At 39.5% G+C, this 12,991-nt stretch overlaps 1 protein-coding gene across 3 annotated transcripts in view; it reads right to left on the reverse strand.

The window, feature by feature from the left end:
- LOC5573640 (neuropeptide F receptor) overlaps positions 1-12,991 on the reverse strand; it is a 136,702-nt gene that overhangs the window by 106,373 nt on the left and 17,338 nt on the right. The window lies entirely within an intron of this gene.

A 12,991-nucleotide genomic window follows, 5' to 3' on the forward strand; every position in this document is an offset into this window, starting at 1 on the left:
CATATGCGGTCGTTCGTTGCAATTTAGTCCATTTGCTGAACCTTGCAGGATTTACAACTGAAGATTGAACTCGGTGAAGATGAACGGGGCGCAGTTCTTCCTGTGTTGTTGCAGCTTGCATTTGTTCTGGCCAACACCTTTCGGTTTGCTTCAAGAAATCGGGTCCTCGAAACCACGGACTATCTGATTTTAGATTCGGTCCGTTCTTCCATTTAGTGGCTTCGTCAGCCGGATTTAGTTTAGATGGAACCCATCGCCAGTTATCTACGTCGGTGGTCAGCAATATTTCACCAACGCGAACTGCAACAAACTTGTGGTACCGCCGATGTTCCGATTGTATCCAAGCAAGCACCGTTTTGGAATCACTCCACAGAAAAATTGCGGAATGGGGATAGTGTGGTTCTGTTTTACCGATTCCAGGAGACGAGTTCCAAGAACGGCAGCTTTCAGCTCCAACCGTGGCACAGAAATAGTATTAATAGGTGCCACTTTAGTCTTGGCTGTTACCATCGCTACCTGTACCTGCTCTCCAACTGGTAGTCTGAAGTATGCAACGCACGAATAGGCAGACTCGCTAGCGTCTACGAATATGTGCAGCTGAAGTCGATCAAAGCTGCTGGGGAAGGGGGCACGAAAATAACATCGGGGAATTCTTAATGACGCTAGCTGCTCGAAGAACCCGGTCCATTGCTTCCATCGTGCCAAGCTGCTCTCACCGATTGGATCATCCCAGCCAATTTTGGAAATCCAAGTCTCTTGGATTAGAACCTTCCCGTGAACCAAGAAGAACGAAATGCAGCCTAGTAGATCAAACAAACTCATCAAGACTTCTCGCTTAGTCGGTACATTATGGTCTGCCAGCACCTTTTGCAGATCAGGACGAAGCGCAAATGTATACGTAAATGCATCTTCAGCAGGTATCCACCTCATTCCAAGAACTGATTCCGTGGATTCACCACGAGATAACAACAGATTCTTAGAGTTATCACTTGGTAGTTCCCCTACCATTCGCAATACATCCGCTGAATTTGAAAGAATATTGCGAATTTCAAATCCTCCCAGTGAGTGTACGAGTTTCACTTCATTTACTACCTGAACCGCCTCCTGGATGGTTTGGAAGCTATCCAAGTAATCATCCACGTAGTGGTTTTCGTGAATAGCTAGCGCTGCTCGTGGATATTGCTCTGCGAACTCCTGGGCGTTGCGGTTTTTTACAAATTGCGCTGATGCTGGCGAACAGGTAGAGCCAAATGTTGCGACCTGCATTACGTAGATTTGCGGTGTTTCAGAGGGATGTTCCCGCCAGAGAAAGCGTTGAGAGTGTTGATCTTCCTTTCGAATTTTAATCTGGTGGAACATCTCTTTAATGTCCCCTGTTACAGCCACTTGATGTTGGCGAAAGCGAGAAAGCACTGCCGGTAGTGGAGTCAAAAGATCCGGACCTTTGAGGAGTTTGGAGTTAAAGGACACGTCACCAACCTTTGCCGATGCGTCCCATATTAGCCGCAGCTTACTGGACTTTTTGGCGTTTATTACGACACCTAGGGGGAGGTACCATGTCCGCTTGATATCGCAAGAGAACAGCTCTTCATCTTCTATTCGGCGGGCATATCCCTTTTGTTCATAGTCACGTAGTTGTTGAGTCACCCGTTCTCCTAAAGCTGGATCTTGGCGGAATTTGCGTTCTAGAGATAGGAGTCGACGAAGTGCCATGCTATAGCTGTCAGGAAACTCTACCTCGTCGGTTTTCCACAGCAAACCTGTTTCGAAACCCTTATCGATGCGCCTGGTTGTCGTTTCCAGGAGCATGTTAGCTCGTTTGTCGTCTTCAGATTCGGTCTGGATTCCAGAAGCTATCATGTTGCTTTCGATGGCGAAATACTCGCGAAGTTGTTCGTTGAGCAATTTATCAACATTTGACGGAACAGCGACATGAATATTCACGGCCACGTTCCGAATCGGACTAGCAGGGACTCCACCGTATATACTCCAACCGAGATGACACTTGACAGCCACCGGATCATGTGGTCCTCCTTCACGCAGTTTCCTCGGCACGCATAAGCTGAGATTGTTGAGTCCGATGAGTAGCTTGGGCTGAACATTGGTATAGTCCTCGATTGGCAACCCCCGTAGGTACGGAAAATGTTGGACCATTTCTCCATAACGAAGCGTTTGTGACGGAAGAACCAGACAGCTTACGGTACGAACATGATGGAGATCATGAAGCGACGCGCTATTTTTTGCGGTGATTTTCAATTGTATTCTCTGCGAACTGGATTCCTCTCGGGAGACATTTCCCGTCCATTGTAGCGTTATCGGTTCGGTTGGCCCCGTTGCATTCAACTGTTCGGCAACGGTCTCCTCAATCAACGTTTCTGAGGAGCCTTCGTCAATAAAGGCGAAGATTAACAGTTTCTGTCCATTTCCGTATAGCATGACAGGAACTATCCTGAACATACAAAACTGGCCAGTAGACAAATGGCTAGCGGATATTCCAGTTTGCGAATTCGTTGGTGCACCATGGAGCAGCGTGTGGTGTTTATGGCGACAGCCTTCCACTTCGCAACCTTTCCACGACCGACAAGGCCATTTACCGTGGTTATTCAGGCATGTACGGCAAAGGCTCTTCTGTTCCGTCAGTTTCCATCGATCTTTGGTATTGAGCGATTTGAAGCGCGCGCATTCGTTCAATCGATGACCCTCTCGGCTACAGCATGGACACGGTTTCCCAGATTTCCCGGTTCTAACCATTGATAAAGATGGCGTTGAAGTAGCTGCATATCCTGGAGAGTGAGTTTGAACGATACCTTTCTTCATTTTCACCCTCTCATTTTTTCCGGACCTGTCGAGTGTAGGAAGCTCGTAGGAAACTTGGCTCGCAGTCATTCCGGACATGAACTCCCCAAAGGATTGAAGCGTAGCTATCGGGAGACGTGACTTATAAACCGCCCATTCCATTTTCATCGATCCCGGCAGTTTTTCTACTAGCTCCTGCATGAGGGCCGGATTCGAGAGGTGTACATTTTGGTCTGCCGCAACAAGATGATCTACCAGGGTCTGAACTGCAATGCCAAATTCTATTACGGTCTCCAAACGATCGTACCTAGGCGTCGGGACGTGATGAATTTTTTCGAGCAGCGGTCGTATCAGCAGCTCGGGTCTTCCATAGAGCGTGCGTAGAGTTTGGATAACGTGCGGAACGCTTGACGGGAGCAATAGCTTGCTACGCACAGACTCTAGTGCGTTACCTTCAAGACATTTCTTAAGACGTATCAAGTTTTCAACGTCGGTGTATCCGCATGCCGTCGTCGACTGTTCAAAGCTTGTTATGAAGAGCGGCCAGTCTTCTGGTCGACCACTGAACTTTGGCAAGTCTTTCCCCAGTACTTGTCTTGCTGCCAACTGATTAGTGCTCAATTCTGCTGAGGCGCCAGATAGTGCAACGGGATTCCCACACGACTGAAGTTGCGATTGGCTTAATTCGTTTCCAGCGCTGGTGAACATCAATGAATGTTGCTGCGGGTTTCGAGCAGGCATCGACATGTTAGATTGAACGGGTGGCTGACAGGCATTTGGAGGCTGATAAGCTTGTTCGATGGCTGCCGAGACGGGAATTTGCGGAAGTACTGACTGCGGCGGAATATGCGATGTTCGGAGCATTGGTGCGGCGGAGGATTGAACGGGGTGCTGAATGGAGGACCTCATTAGTACAGGCATCGAGGTACTTGGCACGGTTGCAGAAACCAGTGTTTGAACGGGCGCCGGAAAGCTGGTGGGAATGGGCGATGCAACGGACACCGACGTTGTGGCAGCTGGTTGTATCAACGCGGGGGGTGGCAGGATGGTGTGAACAAGTGCGTCTGTAGGGAACGGACACGGGTCTTCTTGTTTTGCCAACCACGATGATACCTTCTCGATTGAATCAATATTCGAACCGGATTTGCTACCACATTCGGACATCTGTTTCAGAAGTTCGTTCTTTTTCTCCAGGGACTGCTGCTTCATAAGTTTGCGCTTTTCCAGAATTTCCTTCTCTTCCTTCAGCTTCAATTCCCGTAGGCGATTCTCCTCATCCAACAACTTCTTTTTTTCCTCCAGTTGCCTATGGGCTTCCTCCATTTCGCGCTTCTTAAGTTCCTCTTCCGCGTCTAAATCTTGCTTCTGCTGCATCTCCTGTTCTTCCAGTAGCTTCATCTGCGTTTCTAACATGGCCAATCGTGTAGCGGAACTGATACTAGATGGGGCTGGGTTGGCTCTCGTGGTTGTTTTCTTCGACGATGCTCTTGATGATCTCTTGTCTTGCTTATCCGGTGGTTTCAACGACTGCTTCGACTTACCTCCGGTGTTCTTCAACTTACATACGCTGCAGAAGTATGGTTGGTCCGTTATGCTCCTATCTACACCGGCGCATGTAAAGTGCTCCCATTCCTGACATGCATCGCAGGCGACCATCTGCTCTTCGGCCGAATCGGGACGCTGGCATTTCTTGCAACTGAATCCAGTGGCATTGTGATGTCCATCCATATTTCTCCCTCGTACAAATATCTTTAAGATTTGTGGGGTTAGGGATCACCAGGTCTTAATAGCAACACGATTTTTGCGTTTGTGAGCTTAAAGCTAAAAATAAATTTTATTTCAGCGAATTCATTTAATAATCAAGGAACGAACTTACATATTTGGTGTACCAAACTGAAATTAGGGATGAGTCGTATCTACAATTCCACTGGTTATAGTTCACCTCTAGAATAACAAATTTTCCAGTTATGTTGTGTTGCATATTTCATTGACCGTACTTACTTTACTGTAATATTTCAAATTTCACGATATTGCATGGTAGATTTAGGTTTTAACGTATAATGATAGATTGTAAGCGCTGTAAATAGTATTTTTAAGCAAAATTGTACATAAAAGGTAATTAAATTAACAAAAAAACAATCAATATTTTCTTACGTTATCACTCGGCTTGCTTCGCTGTATGATGTATTGTTCGATCTTATACCTGCCGAGTGAGCCGAGTACGGATGGAAAGTGGTATTATTGATTTGTGGCAGTGCCACCAGAATTACGGGTCTTGTCGTTACACATACATTATTTTATATCGAAAAATGAATCTAGGTTTATTCACGCTGTACCACACCACCAACTCCTCTCTCCTATTATAACGTGACATAATTTCCTCACGACTAGAGTGTCCATCCCGGGACATCCCGGGACAAGAAATCCCGGGATTTGACAAATTTCGGGATTTCCCGTTTCCCGGGATTTTATTTCTGGCATCCCGGGAATCCCGGGATTCCCGGAATGTACGTAGAATTTGATGAAAACCACTAAATTTCAATGAAAAACAATGTCATTTTTCCTCACTATCAACCTTATTTGATAAAGTAGTAAAGCATAATGGGAAAGAAAATAAACGAACAATTATTTTCATGAAAAGATTAATTTACCAACTGGTCAGTGTTCAGACAGACCGGAATAATGATATTTTGGCCTTGTAAAGATATGCCAGGAACTCCGCCGATTCTGATTTTCCCGATGCTATTTTGATACATATGTTTTACCAAACAGATAAGTTCTATTATTAGCTTAGCTTAGCTTAGACTGACTACACATATCAATGGTTGCTATTCCGTGATTGACCGAAGTCAGTGAAAATGCACAAAGAATCAACTAGAAGTTTGGCTGGGATTGGCCATAATCTTCTTCAATGTGCATAATTCAGTGCCTCTATTTATACAGGGTCAATAACGGCGCCGGCCACGTCCTTGCAGTCAGGTGGGATTGGGGGAAGGAATGTTAGTGTGTAATCTTTGCTATTTGGAGACCGTGTTTGCCTCTGCATCTCCACAAAGGTTACTGGGAGGGATGTTTGTTAATGGGAAGGATCGTTGGGTCACAGGATTCACTTTGATAAGCGATTAGACCATGATAAATAATGATTTGTGAGATATATAAATGCTTATTTGTAAATATAAAATTTTCATTTGATAAGAACAATTTCTATGTAGTGGAAAATTATGCCGACACTTGAGGTGACGAACCATTCAAAGTTTGTTGAACAAATACCTAAATGTAACATTCCTACAGCTGTCAGGACGAAAGCATGTGTTATTATATTTTACTTATTTGAAAAGAAACAAAAAACTTGATTGGTTGGAACATCATAGAACACTCTTATTCTTATGCCGACACTTACAGTGGCGAACTATCCAAAGTTTGTTGAATAAAGTGAACTTTTCGCAAGTCTACACTTGTAGTGTCGAACCATTCAAAGTTTTTTTTTTTAATTACAAAAATAAAGTTAAAAAGGGGTGTTCTGAAAATAATAAAAAAAATGTGAAACATAAATAATTCATGAATCAGAGTTTGTGTCGACACTCACAGTGACGAACAATTCATAGTTTGTTGAAAATTCATATTTACGTCCCACAATTGTAACGATTAAATGTGCAGTCATACATATTTTATAGATTAGAAATAGTAGCATGAAACGAGCTCATCAATTGATCCTTTATCCTTCACTGTGCAGCCACAATCCACTCTCAGCCTCACTCGTTTGCTCGGCTATATAAAAGCACTCAGAAAAAAAAAGCGCGCCCCGAAAAGGAAAAAGAAACTTGGCTTTCTTGACGCACTGCCCAGCAGCAAGCGTCAAGGTCGAAGGATCAAAAAGAACTAACCGATCACGCCACTTTTTTACTTACTAGACCGACGCGCGACATGTTTGATCCTGCCCTCGTCGCTGGCCCCCGTAGAAGCAAGCGTCAAGGTCGAAAGATCAGACAGAACTCCCAAACAGATAAGTTCTATTATTATAGCAAAAAATGCGAATATATTGTTATTCTTGACGCTTGGGGTACGTTTTCCTGAAATCATTTAAAAAAGCACTTGGTTCAGTCTGTCTGAACACCGACCAAGTAAGAAACACATATTTTTATTTGTCTAGTTGTAAAGTTTTAATGCTTTTTTTTTCCAACATTAGTCGTTTTTATAAGCCTATGCTGAGATAAAAAATTGGAAGTACACAAGTACAAGTCAATAAAACTTTTCCAAATCTTTCCTAGAAAAATATAAAGATGACCAAATAACGATTCATTTTTGTGAATCACGATGCAAAAATCTGCAGTGGTACTAACATGCGTTTACTTTTCATTATGGGACAATTCGACTTGGTGTTTTTCCTAATTTTACTGAACAAAAAGTGATTTCTCGTTAGTGCAGTTGAAAGATCATTAGAAGATATAATGAAAACTTTAATGAAATATCAATTCAATTTTGACCAAAATGCAGATAAGACTGACTTGCGATTCACAGCAGTGAACTTCAGTCAATAATTTTCAGTAATTAACTTTAAGCATGATCTACAATACCTTCAATGATCTTTAATCGCTTCTTTTGTTTTAAAGTTTTTATGACTTTTCAAATGTTTGAAGCAAATTGCTTTAAAATTGTGACTTTTGTTTTGTTTTAACCATACTTCCATTCATATGTGCTATGACGAATTTGAAAAAATCCATAGAAAATCCGTAATTAGTCAAGCTAAGTTTAGATTATTGTTAGATTATTTCATCAGAAAAAGAAAGTCTTATCTGAAATATGGTTTGCTATAATTAACATATTATTTTGAAAAGTTACATTATCTGTTTATTTCATTGAAAAAATATTTTATTGTTGAATTTGTACTTCCAATTCAACCGAAATGCTAGTTTTATTGAAAATTTAATAAATCCCGGGATCCCGGGATTTCCCGGGACGAGCATAGATTTTTTTCCCGAATCCCGGGACGAGCAAATTGGCCGGGAAATGGACACTCTACTCACGACCCCCAATTAAAAAAAAATTGCGAATATTGATAATATATCGTTACAAGTATTGGAAGCCAAATTCCGCAAGGCAAAGGTATTAACCTTTTCAATACCGACATCAAGTTTCAAAATTCTCTAGTTTCGCCATCTTTCGATCAGTAGATGAAAAAACCGAATTTAGTACTATACCATTTAATTCCACTAGAGTTTGTATCCTTTAACAGATACGCATATTTCGACCTCAACTGTAAGGCCGTCTTCAGTGTCGTGTACTAGACTGGCCTTACAGTTGAGGTCGAAATACGCGTATCTGTCAAAGGATACAAACTCTAGTGGAATAATATGGTATAGCACTAAATTCGGTTTTTTCATCTACTTATATTTATTATCATCTTTCGATCGATTTTGATGATTTGTTTTAGTAAAATCACAAATCAGTTATAAATTTGATTCATGCATTGCAAGCACCATCAAAATTGGTTCCGGATTAAGATTCAAGTTTGGTGGGGTACCTAGGGTATTTCACAATAGAAAAGTGCAACAATTGTTTTTCGATTTTCGCACATCTAGGGTAGGTGTACCAGTCATGGACATAGTGGTTCCCTATTTAGCCATACGGTATTACTTGAATGTTTTAACATTTTAAAAGATTTTATTGTGTTGTAGTAGTAAGATTTAAGATATATCTTGATGTTTAAACATTCAAAAAGATTTAAAATGCGAAAGTTCTCGGAATTCCCCGTATGGCCAAATAGGGAACCACTATTGCCATAACTGGTACACTTTCCCTAGATCTCTAGAAAAAAAAATAAGCCAAACATTAAATTTAGCTCATTGAAAGACGGATTGTCTGAACGAACATGGGTGAACTTGTCAATCTTATTTGCGGTTCCTCTATGCTATGTAGTCTAGGTTCAAAACTTTTTTTTTTCGAAATTTTCAAATATTTTTTAAAATACTCTCGAGGCTCACAATTCAGTGAAAATGTGATTTTGTAGTCAGTTTTAAACAAAGAATCTGAAAATAGATCAATATCAACAATCCTTAATTCTTCCAGAAATCGTCCAGAAATTCCTTCACAGATTTTGGAATAGGATCAGTATTTGCTCTACAAAATAATAGAAAGTATTTGCTCTACAAAATAATAGAAATATCTTCAGTATTTTCTACAAGGTTTACTCTAAGGTTTCCATTCATCCAGATTTGATCCCTCCAAGAATTAATTCACAGTTTATGCAAGACTTTTCCAGAAAATTGATTAGGAACTTCTAAATTAACCCCAACAGGAAATCCTGGTTAAGTTGCTGTCGCAAAATCTCTTGGAGTTTACTACTTTTGCAGTTCTTTTAAATTTATCTTGATTAATTTCTTAGGTATGTGTTGATGGATTTTTTAAAATTTAATTTAATTCAATACTCCAGCAAATACTAGAGCAAATATTCCAGTGATTCCTCTGTTCTACTTATTTTTCTTCTTTTTCTTGCGTTGTGTTCCAACTGGGGAAGAGTCCGCTTCTCAGTTTAGTATTTTCATGATCACTTATCGACTTGTGTCCCCAATCACATTCATTCAAGCCACAAAGCATAAAGTACAGCAAAAATGCCATTATTCCATGTTTTATGGTATATATTAGGATAACATCACATCCACATGATTAAAAAAATTGTAAGGCGTTTCTAAAAATCAAATTAATGTTGGACTCCTCTCAATATTTTTGAGATTGTTTTGAATGTTTGTAACTGCTTTTCGACCCACTTCTTAGTTGTTACATTTAAATTAAACCCACTCATTGCCTTGTGTGAGTGTCAGATATGTTGAAATGAAACCTCATAAAGTTATTAAGAAGATTTCAAACAAACAGAAAAGAGTTTTACCAAAATATGTAAGGATTCCGCTGAGCAACGCTAAGGTTTCCATATGGTAGAGAATTTAAAAAGAGGTTTTTATGCCTATTGTCAAATTTTCAGCTTTTGACAAGAAAAAACAAACTTTAACGTGTATTCCGCGAAACAAATTCAAAAATTTCGTTTCGTTTCGAAAAATTCCGTGAGATATTTGATTTTGTATCGAGTTACACGAAACATTTTTAAATTTCGTTTCGTTTCGTCATTATCAGCGGAAGATATTCCGCGTATCGTTTCGTTTCGTATCGACAAGGAAAAAATCCATATCGCATATCCTTAGAAGGAAAGCTAACATGTGTGAAATAAACCGTTGAATGGAACTATAAATGAAATACATTAGAGAATCGAGATCCAAGCGATGTTTTTTGTGCATTTCTAACATGTGTGATTTGAGAAAAATTGGATCACTCCAATCATAGGATGCGTATAGAAAACCTGAAATTGAAACTTTTTTGCTCCGCGAGTTAAAATTTTGCTCTCTGCTTTGAAATTGATCGGAATGTCCTTCCTCGTAAAAATTGCGAATCAACCATTTTTGGTGGAACATTTTCAATGCATGAATGCTTCTCTTACCTATATTCATGAGCTTATGAGAATGAAGGTTTTACGATAATTGAGTTTTGTTTATAAGTAAACTGATTAACTTTTCGAAACAATGATTTCCATGTTATAGACGATACTACCAAAGATTCATATCTCACACGAGTGTTGCAATTGATAAAGTCTTTTTTTATAAGAAGGGTGCAATTATTGGACTATTTTATTACAGATGTATAATCAAAAAGATAAGTTCCGTAAATACAGCATATAATGCAAATACATTGATATTTTCAAGTCCTGCGGTACGTTTTCATGAAAGCATTAAAAAGCACTTGGTCCAGTCTGCCTGAACGCCGATCATATAAAACGTTGAAAAAACAAAACAAACCCACACAACATTTGAGTTCCAATGAAAAGAGGGAATTTGGGTAGAAAAATAAATACAAAGTATGCTGTTTTTTTTTCAATCAATGCTACACAAATACCTTACTAACTGCTAAGCTGCTTGATATAAACAGATTCACTTAATTTAATCTAAATAGATACACCCTGACAAGTTCGACGATGTCGAACATCAATATAAATAGCAGGGCTTGTAGCAAGTCACTCTTTAGTGACTTGGTCACTTATTAATGACTTGGTCACTTCTTTGAAGCAAGTCACTAAAAGTTTCTTATATTAAGACATTTCTACATAGAAAACTTTCTTTTTTTTAGTAAGTAACTTTTTTAACTTTTTTGTGCAAAGTATAAATTATGGCAATTTTTTCTTTTAATTAAATTAGAACATCCCCACAACAAACTCATACCATATCAAAAACCGTGAAAGTATCAAAAAGCAGTGGAAAAACCCGTAATCTTTCACAAAATTTTCAACTTCTCATGGTTTTTATTTCAGTTTAACATGGTGTATAATCAATTCTTCTTTAATTGGAGTTTGGATTTCTCGTGGTGGATATTAACATGCCGTTTAAAATAATCATGTCCAGTCTAATAATGCTGGTTCGTCCTGAAAGCGGTTAACTCATTGGTGTAATTTTTAACCGGGTTTTTGGACTACTAAAAAAAATCAGTAAAATGATAGTTATCGCCACGCGTAAATTAATGGCAAATATCATCATGTTTTATTTATTATTGATGAATGGTACTTGAAGATAGCCCTCTGCCAAATTTTAAATAAATTTAAACATTCTCTGTTCTTCGATTTAATACAATTTTATTTGTTTACTGGCTTTTCTGGTAGTATTGTACCGTTTTGAATCATATTACGGACACTTAAGGCCTCAGTGAAGTGTTATTCATCGAAAAGCATGTAAACTAAATCAGTTTGTATGATTCCTCCGCGTCATCAAGCCTTGAAAACTCTTAGCTTTCAAATGGTGGGTGAAAATTTTGATTCCGAAACATGAATAATTTTAAATAAATGAAAATGTGCGGACTTTCCATGATTCTTATTCCGGAAGCTTCCATACTTTTGCATTGATTTCCGGACAACTCATGAAAATCATAAATAGAGAAGTCAAATGATCGATTGAAATCGCCAAACCACTAAACAGACGTCTAAGGTAGTTGGGCATTGTAAATTTTCATAGATACTTCCTCTTCTTCTTTTCCGGCGTTACGTCCCCACTGGGACAGAGCCTGCTTCTCAGCTTAGTGTTCTTATGAGCACTTCCACAGTTATTAACTGAGAGCTTACTATGCCAATAACCATTTTTACATGCGTATATCGTGTGGCAGGTACGAAGATGCTCTATGCCCTGGGAAGTCGCTCAGCTTGGTCTTGCTGAATAGCTGCGCGTTTACCGCTACGGCTATCTGGGCCCCTTCATAGATACTTATGAAAAATGATTATCAAAACAAGCTTCGAAAATGCGAACTTTTGAATGGCAAAAATTGAAACATTTCGTGTGAAATGTTTCCCATACAAAAAAGAGTGTCCTGAATTAAAAGCTGTCCGTAATATGAATCAAAACGGTATTTATATATAAATAAAAATGGAATGATGTTTGTATGTCACGAAATGGCTTGAGAACGGGCTAATGGATTTTGAAAATTCATCCATAGTTATGTTCCTGAAGTGTTCCGACGTGTTTGTGTGTATTAATAGCAAAGGATATTCAACGGGAAAGTTAAAAAACAGGAGTGAACGAAACTTCTATTTTGCACGGGGCGTTCCATGGCGTTTTTCAACAGCCTACTTGATGGCAAGACGAAGTTTGCCGGGACCACTAGTTCAAAATAAAATAAAGAAATGAAGCAAACAAATAATACGTTTTATAGTACAACTGAAATGTGTAACTTTTTGAACCGGTAATTTTTTTTCTCAGAAGATAACCCGTAAAATTTACTGTTATCATTGGATAGCAAATTGATCACACAACTGTAATGTTGTACTCTTTGTATTAGTGCATCACTCATCAACTTTGTTCCAAACGTCAAGTTCAGACCGAACTTGAAGAAGTGGAGACCACCGAAGAAGGTAGGGAACAGAACCTCCAAATCCGTTCCAAATTTGAGTCCGTTTATTTCAAAGTAAAAGCTGCTCTAAAATCCCTCTTACCCTCCAATGTAACCCCAACTCAAAGCGCAATCCCTAATCCTCCCGCCAATCTGCTCTCTGGCATCAAGCTTCCCACCATTTCGTTGCCAGAATTCAATGGCGACTATAATCAATGGTTGACCTTTCATGACACCTTTGTTGCCCTCATCCACTCCAACGCGGATGTCCCCGACGTACAGA

The sequence above is a fragment of the Aedes aegypti genome, chromosome 1 (genome assembly GCF_002204515.2).
Source record: "Aedes aegypti strain LVP_AGWG chromosome 1, AaegL5.0 Primary Assembly, whole genome shotgun sequence".
Classification (NCBI taxonomy): domain Eukaryota; kingdom Metazoa; phylum Arthropoda; class Insecta; order Diptera; family Culicidae; genus Aedes; species Aedes aegypti.